General features: G+C 28.7%; 1 non-coding gene across 1 annotated transcript; it reads left to right on the forward strand.

Annotated features, from left to right (window-relative positions):
• Positions 1 to 4216: 4216 nt before the first annotated feature.
• TRNAD-GUC (transfer RNA aspartic acid (anticodon GUC)) lies at positions 4217 to 4288 on the forward strand. The gene has a single exon. It is a non-coding gene; the product is annotated as a tRNA-Asp (tRNA).
• The last annotated feature ends 2977 nt before the right edge of the window (positions 4289 to 7265 follow it).

Genomic DNA, 7265 nt, shown 5'->3' on the forward strand with positions numbered 1-7265 from the left:
GAATGATTTATACATTTTTTTTTATTTAGATAATTCAATATTATAGTGAAAATTTTACCTTAGATTTTATGAATTAATGAATATAAATTCTGAAGAATCAAATCAATATAAAAATTCTGAGTTCTTAAGTTTTATTTTTGAATATTTGATAAAAATTTCAAATAAGTGAAAATTTTACCTTAGGTTTTATGAATTAATGAATGTAAATTCTGGAAGAATCATATTAATATAAAAATTCTGAGTTCTTAAGTTTTATTTTTGAATATTTGATAAAAAAATTATTTGAAATTTTTAAATAACATTTTTCAACCAATTTATCTCTCTTGTTTTTTTCCCAATGTTTAGACCCGCTAATATTAAATTTGCACCTATTTTACAATTTAAATTTAAATGAAAATACAATTGAAAGTAATTTTTAATATCTTAAAACATCAACACTCTTGTGAATAGTCCATAATGTAATTTATGTCTCCAACTCATAATATACATTTCTAACTCGTCTCATGTGATCAAACCAAGGGTCACACAATTAATCCAATCTTACTTATGAATCCAAATTTTTCCAAATTGTCAATCACAACATAATATTAAGTGCTTAGAAGTAAAATTATTTCTTTAGTAAATGTAGTCTTAAAATAACACTTCACCAAAAAATTCACGTGAAGAAAATATGGTTGTAACTCTCTCAATTAACAATTTAGATATATAAGATTGGCTTAATGAGTTTGGAAAGAATGGTAAGAGAGTTTATAATTTCATCTCTCTTACCATTACTGCCAGGACCCTTAATTTTTAAAGAGAAAGTGGAAGTCAGGTGGAGGGGTGAGAATTTAGAAATTCAGAAAGTGGAACATATGTGTGAGCAGCAGAGTGGACCGATCGGTTTTTTACGGTAGTATATAAAGGAAAATTTTAAAATCTGGTGTCACTCTCTGCATGCAACTTATCTTTCTAAAATTCTGAAACCTTCTTTTCTCCTCCTACTCTCTAACTTCTCTCTAAATTATCCTCATTTTCTCTACAAATTTTCACGTTCTCCTTCATCCGATCATCAATAAGATTTTGTCTGAGATTGGCTGGTGGCAAGAGTTATCTTTTCAGCGATCGAGTGGTGGTTTGAGCTGGTAGGTCTTTCTTATTCTGAGAAAGTCTAGTTTTTGGCACATGCAAGCCAAGTTTCTGTTTGCATGTGTTCATCTTCTTCTTTTTAAATTCTGATCACATTTTCGGTCTTGTGGTTGGTTTATTTTCCTCAATCAGTGAATCTTAGGTTTATGAGATTTTTGGTGGTGAGCGAGTTCTTCATTGTGAGCGTTTCGTTCTGTTATGAGGTAAGGGAAGCTATTTAATTTAATTGTTTGAGTGATGATTCTATTTTTGTGTGAAATTGAATGATTTGATGATTTGGTTATGTTGTATGAAATGTTGTGTTTATGAGTTTGGTGATCCTGTATAATTCTGCAGAATTATGCAGAAAAGCTGAGTGTTCGATCTTGACCGCTCGGTCATGGTCAGCCAATAATTCATCAATAGAGTTAGATTTTTAGTCGTAACCGTGCATGACCACTCGGTCTTAGGTGAGTGATTGACATCCTAGTGGTTTATGATTCTGTAATAATGATCAGTCTTATCGGGTTGGGTAGTCTTGTTAGTGATAATTCTTATACTACTGTTAGATCTCGTACTTGTACTAGGCTTAAATACATTGGTTATAATGGGATAGTTGTTCCTATACATAGTTCGTCCATATTGTTGTAACGATCGGTTTCTTAAAAGTGTTAGATCTTATAAATAGTATTTGGAATCTACCTTAAGTGTTTGGATTAAACTGTTAGTGGTCATTTTAGGTTATAGCGCTCGGTTTCGTGTTAGTATTTTATTTAGTTTTAGTATTCAGCCATTTCCTCATCCTTCCCTAGTATGGATCGTTCGGTCCTATTCTGTGGATAGTGAAACACCGTTCGGTATTACTCTAAGAGTTCAGTTTAATTTATAAGTATTCAGTCTAAGCTTAAGTGTTCGATTTTGTCACAGTTAGTTAGTTTCCGTTCGGTTGTATTCATGAGTTGTGTTGTTACCGTTTAGTTTTCTTCTATGGATGAATATTTGATATTTTCACTATGTGACTCTAATTATTTGAGATAATAGTATTGATCTAATGTGTATGGGGAATTTTATGGATATTCCAATAAGGTATATGTTCCATGTAATGTGGAAGAGAATTCCAAGGAGGAATGTCTCAGTGAAATGTGAAATGATGTAGTAAAGTATGAATATGGACAGTGAAATTCACGGAGTTCATCCTGATACTCTGATGATTACCAATTCTCAAGTAGAGATGGGTAATGCATTGTGTGAGAATGACAGGAGGTCCTAGCCCATAGGTTCTTGGGTGAGTTATAACGGACTAACCTCGGGTGGCAGCTGATGGTTTTCCAGTTACTACACCACTCGAGTGCATGAACGGCCTCAAGCTACATATTCATACGATCTGGATGGTCGAATCAGATGTCAGGTCTATACATGAGTATTACAATCGGTCTTAACTATATAAATGTTTACTTTATATATGTTTGTTTGTGCTTGGTTTTAATCTGATGTAGCGTTCGGATTTGCATTGTTTGAACTTGTAGAAACTGTATGTATGTATAGTAAATTAAATTACATTAGCTTACCCTTATTTTCTGTTTGTCCATGTTTCCGTTCGGTTTTTCTTTTGCGACGATCACCTTTTGGGTGTGAGCAGAAGGGGAGAAGTGTACGTTGGAGCAAGAGTTGGACGGTGAGAATCCTGTTGTTTAGTTTATGATCGTTTAGTCATAGTATTGTGTATAGTTTTGGGTGAATCGTTTGGTCCCCACTATAATCCTGTATTGACCGATCGGTTATGTTCATAGTTTTGTAATAATACAGGTAGTGTTTTTGTAAAGTTTTAAATTTTATGGTTATTTTGTAATAACTGTAAGGTTAACTTTATACCTATAAGTGTTCTATCATATTATTAAATGATGATACATGTATATAATTTTATGCTATATTTTTGGGATGTTACAATTACTAACAACTAATATTGTCAATAATAATAAAAAAAAACAATATCCACATCATATAATTTTTTAAGGAGAAAAATTGTTAAAAGAGAAAGAGTTTTGTATCAACTAGAAAATTTTTAAATATTTATTAGAAAAACACAATCAGCTTAATTTGCTCAAATAATTAGGTTTCACTCGGTAAATCTATTTCAAAAATTTAATGAGTTTCAATGTACCTAATTCACAAAACGAAATTATACAAAAGAAAAAGGAGAAGATAAACATTTGAAATTTCAAAATGATTTGTTAACTAATTTCTTTTCTCTTAGCGAAATTAAATATGCTCGACAAAAATATATTCACTTATTGAATGAGAGTCATGTAATAAAAAATATTCTCAAATTGAATTTTGTTTAACAATCGTTATTCATCCAAAAAACTTAAACCAGTGTTTTCTTTTTTTAAAATTCACTTCAACAAATTTAAGATGGTTTGAAAATCTATAAATAAGAGATGTATAATTAATTGGATACATAATATCTAAAATTATTAAAAATAATTAAATAGAAGTCACTACTAATAAAGATGTACGATTCACACTTCATAACATATTATAGGTCCAATCACCTTTTTTTAAGTCTGATTTAAAAAAAGTAAGATAAATTTAAAACTATTAAAATAATATAAAGAAATTTTGTCAATTAAATGGAAATATCAGAAATCATAATAACTCCAGTAATTTAATATAATTATTAAAAAATAAATTGGTAATATTTCTTTAGTGCCTCTTGCTATCATACATATTATTTTTATAAGACAAGAAAACATATATTTAAACACCTGAATATATATATATATATATATATATATATATATATATATATATATATATATATATGAATTTATTTTATATTTTAAACACTTTAAATATTTGCACACAAAAAATGAGACAATGAAATGTAAATTTATTCATTGTTTAATAGCATTGCAGTATTTCTTCATAATTCTTTATGTAAATAAATAACATTTTTAAACCAAATACACATTATATGGAAAATTTGAGATTTTCCGAGATATATATATTTTTTTAAATTGCTTAAACGTATGTAAAACACAAAGTTTAGGTTGAAAACTTGCTTTATAAAATTCTATAAATAAAGGACCTCTCAATAACATATAAACAGGTCGTTGTAGTATAGTGGTAAGTATTCCCGCCTGTCACGCGGGTGACCCGGGTTCGATCCCCGGCAACGGCGTTTTTCGCTTTTTTTTTATTTCACGTATTTTTTGTGCTTAATATGTGTTATATTTATTTTATTTTTAAATTACAGCTTTTACTGGATCATTTTTGTGTCATGGAATAGTCCAATAAGTTGTTTTTCTTATACATGAAATTCGACGACATTAAAGTTTGTGCATTAACTTTTTTGTTTAAGTATATAAGAAAATAAATACCCTTTTTTTTAATACAACTATCTTGAATTTGTTTATAAATTTCTCACAACTCTAAATGAAGACCCATAATTACGCTTTTGTGAACACAACGAAGAAAGGAATAATATAAAAAATAAAGAATGGAGATTCTTATAGTTTGTTGTGTTAGAAAATATCATAAGTAAGAAATGCATGTATCTTTTTATAAGTCAAAAGAGTTTGATATGAGAATCCCATTGAGCATATAAAATTTTTATGCTAGTTTTGGTTTCATAGAGTGGATTCATATAATATAAAATGAGTTTGGAATATTTAGAATCATAATTGTAGGTGAAATATTAGCATAAGGAATAAGATTAAAATATGTTTTAAATAGGATATTGAATAAAGGGTGTATATACCTACAAGCACATGATGCACAGACAGAAAATGAATGTTGATAGAATAATTTAGTAGTAAGGCATCGATGATTATTGTATATTTAAAAGGATAAACTTAAATATAATAATTGACTTATAAATATAATATATCTACATACAAACACACACACACATATATATATATATATATATATATATATATATATATATATATATATATATATATATATATATATATATATATATTGTACCAGCAGGGATCGGGCACCAGACAGGCCGGACGTTCTCATGCCCATAATGGTCCAATCACGCTACCTTGCCGCTCGTCTTCGGCGGGGGTCGGGCGTAATAGGCCGGAAGTTCGTATGTCTATGATCACGCAACCTTGCCGCTTGCCATTCGGATGAACAACAGTTCATACGAAGCCGGCCAACTATACCGCCAACTAATCGGATTATCTATATGGGTCGGCCGGTCGTAAGACTAAACTTCGGGAGACCGACCGACCACATCGCTAATTAACCAGGTTTAAGGTAAGTAATTGTTAAAAGCTATCGGGCTGAGTTTGGGCCGTGATAGCAAAAACTATAAATACTGATCCAGGGTGAGTGGTAGATAGGTTGCATTTACTGCACATTTATTACGATTCTATCAAAAAAGTCATTGCTCTCAAACTGACTTTGGCATCGGAGAATCTTTCGCAGGTCTCTCACCCATGCACAAAGAAGGAAATCGAGAAGTAAGGACTGAGAACCGGGCATTCGAGATACGAGCAGAGGAGGACGTGGAGGCATTGGACGACTCAGCCCCTACAACCGAAACATGTATTAAATGTGAAACTAAATAATAATAAATGATTTAACGATGCAATAAATTCACTCTGTAACAAAATTTTATTAAAACAGACTTTATATACTATTTTAAAATAAATTTTAAATTTAACTTAACTTCTAATAAGATAAAATTTACATATAACTAGTTTTCATATGACCAACAAATAATTTTTTGTGGAGAAACGCGTTTGTGTATCTACTTTACTTTTTGAAAAAAAATAATTAAGAGACATTTTGGTTATTAAGTATTTGTATATCTTTTAAATATAGATATAAAATAGACTTTCTTTTTTAAATCTGACTTTTATATCTTCCATAATATTATTCTTATTTAATGAAAATAAAAATGAAATAAAAATATACTTAACTTTTTCGTTGTCAAACTTTCTTGAATGCCTCGAAAATCCTTTTCGTAGATTTAGAAACAGACGAAGAATTTGATACTAGTGATTTTTGTGATGTAAGCTGCCTATGAACTCAGGTATCGACACGTGTCCAGAAGCATGAGGGGCTAGGAACAGAGACAGGTCCAAACTATCGCAACCAATTAAAGTCCACTATATATATAAGTATCAAATTATAAGAATAAATATAGTTTTATGTTTTTAAAATAAACACAAAAAATATAAGTAAGAAATTTAATATATATATATATATATTTTCAAACGTAATAAATTTTAATCATTATTTTATATGCCATCTTCAATTTTCAGGAATTTGAACTAGTTTACTATTTTAAGAATTACACCACGTGTTTAAATTTGTCCATTAAAGACTAAAAGTATGGTAGCATCTCACAACTAATAAAAAAAAAAAGATTGACCAGACTAAAAAATTAAATATGGTAACATCTCACAAATAATATAATTTTTTTATAAGTCATTTAAAATTTATTACGTTTAAAATAAAATCCTATTTTAAAATTGATAATATATTAAAGGTATGACTTGATTATTCTAATAATTAAAGTTTAAAATATAAATAAAAATTGTATACACAAGTTTTATTATTTTAAAATATATTTTTTTTAAATAATTTTTTATAAAGTTCTCTTTATTTTTTTTAGATTTTTATTTATTTGAAGATCACAACGAGTTTTTCATTTTTGTCTGATCAATTTTTTTAATAGAGTAAGTTAGTTTTTTACCTTTTTTTTATACATTCATCATTTTTTTATATATGGCATCTTTTGGCTCGCATGTACTTTTTGAGTTTTCTTTGTTATTTTCTGTTGATTAGTGGACATAATAGTATGTTCATATCATGTTTGTGTTGTTCCCAAGGGCAAGTAAAGTTTTTTGTAAGCTTAAAGACGTTTTAAGGGTTTTGATAAATTTAGTCTATATTTTAGGTAAAGAAAATTAATTTCATTATTTAACTGATAAATATTTTATACTTGTTGATGGTATGCTTGTATGATAGTTAGTTTCTGCAATTGAGTTGTTTGATGAAATATGACATGTAAAAATGAGTATGATTTTGATTTCTCACTATTGCTTGATATGTTGAAATTGGTGTACTATATGGTTGATATGAAATTTGCATGAATTGAATGATTGAGTTGTGTATGATATGATGAATGGTAT

Source organism: Vigna angularis, chromosome 3 (genome assembly GCF_016808095.1).
Source record: "Vigna angularis cultivar LongXiaoDou No.4 chromosome 3, ASM1680809v1, whole genome shotgun sequence".
NCBI classification, from domain to species: Eukaryota; Viridiplantae; Streptophyta; class Magnoliopsida; order Fabales; family Fabaceae; genus Vigna; species Vigna angularis.